This window comes from Rattus rattus, chromosome 8, assembly GCF_011064425.1.
Source record: "Rattus rattus isolate New Zealand chromosome 8, Rrattus_CSIRO_v1, whole genome shotgun sequence".
Classification (NCBI taxonomy): Eukaryota; Metazoa; Chordata; class Mammalia; order Rodentia; family Muridae; genus Rattus; species Rattus rattus.
This window is the reverse complement of record NC_046161.1, coordinates 34,612,442-34,614,358: the sequence shown is the minus strand read 5'-3', so window position 1 is coordinate 34,614,358 and position 1,917 is coordinate 34,612,442.

The following is a 1,917-nucleotide window of genomic DNA, read 5'->3' as shown; positions in this document are numbered from 1 at the left end:
AATATCTCTCAACATCAATGGCCTCAACTCCCCAATAAAAAGACATAGATTAACAAACTGGATACGCAACGAGGACCCTGCATTCTGCTGCCTACAGGAAACACACCTCAGAGACAAAGACAGACACTACCTCAGAGTGAAAGGCTGGAAAACAACTTTCCAAGCAAATGGTCTGAAGAAGCAAGCTGGAGTAGCCATTATAATATCGAATAAAATTGATTTTCAACCAAAACTCATCAAAAAAGATAGGAAGGACACTTCATATTCATTAACGGAGATATCTATCAAGATGAATTATCAATCCAAAGTATCTATGCTCCAAATGCAAGGGCACCTACTTTCATAAAAGAAACCTTACTAAAGCTCTAAGCACACATTGCACTTCACACAATAATAGTAGGAGATTTCAATACCCCGCTCTCATCAATGGACAGATCATGGAAACAGAAATTAAACAGAGATATAGACAGACTAACAGAAGTCATGAACCAAATGGACTTAACAGATATTTATAGAACATTCTATCCTAAAACCACCACCTCATGGTACTTTCTCCAAAATTAACCATATAATCGGTCATAAAATAGGCCTTAACAGATACAGAAAGATAGAAATAATCCCATGCATCCTATCAGACCACCACAGGCTAAAGCCGGTCTTCAATAACAGTAAGGGAAGAACGCCCACATATACATGGAAGTTGAACAATGCTCTACTCAATGATAACCTGGTCAAGGAAGAAATAAAGAAAGAAATTAAAGACTTCTTAGAATTTAATGAAAAGGAAGGTACAACATACCCAATATTATGGGACACAATGAAAGCTGTGCTAAGAGGAAAACTCAAAGCTCTGAGTGCCTGCTGAAAGAAACAGGAGAGAGCATATATCAGCAGCTTGACAGCACACAGGCAGGAAATAATCAAACTCAGAGCTGAAATCAACCAAGTAGAAACACAAAGGCCTACACAAAGAATCAACAGAAGCAAAAGCTGGTTTTTGAGAAAAATCAACAAGATAGATAAACACTTAGCCAGACTAACCAGAGGACACAGAGAGTGCGTCCAAATTAACAAAATCAGAAATGTAAAGTGAGACATAACAACAGAGCCAGAAGAAATTCAAAAAATCATCAGATCCTACTACAAAAGCCTATATTCAACAAAACTTGAAAATCTGGAGGAAATGGACAATTTCCCAGACAGATACCAGGTACCAAAGTTAAATCAAGAACAGATCAACCATTTAAATAATGCCATAACTCCTAAAGAAATAGAAGCAGTCATTAAGTTCTCCCAACCAAAAGAGCTCAGGTCCAGATGGGTTTAGTGCAGAATTCTATCAGACCTTCATAGAAGACCTCATATCAATACTCCAAAACTATTCCACAAAATTGAAACACAGATGGAGCACTACCCGAATTCCTTCTATGAAGCCACAATTACTCTTATACCTAAACCAATAATAAAGACCCAACAAAAGAAAGAGAACTTCGTGACCCTATTTCCTTTTGAATATCGAACCAAAAATACTCAATAAAATTCTTGCAAACCGAATCCAAGAGCACATCAAAACAATCATCCACCATGATCAAGTAGGCTTCATCCCAGGCATGCAGGGATGGTTTAATATACGGAAATCCATCAACGTAATCCACTATATAAACAAACTGAAAGATAAAAACCACATGGTCATTTCAGTAGATGCTGAGAAAGCATTTGACAAAATTCAACACCCCTTCATGATAAAAGTCCTGGAAAGAACAGGAATTCAAGCCCATACCTAAACATAGTAAAAGCCAAATACAGCAAACCAGTAGCTAACATTAAACTAAATGGAGAGAAACTTGAAGCAATCCCATGAAAATCAGGGACTAGACAAGGTTGCCCACTCTCTCCCTACTTATTCAATATAGTTCT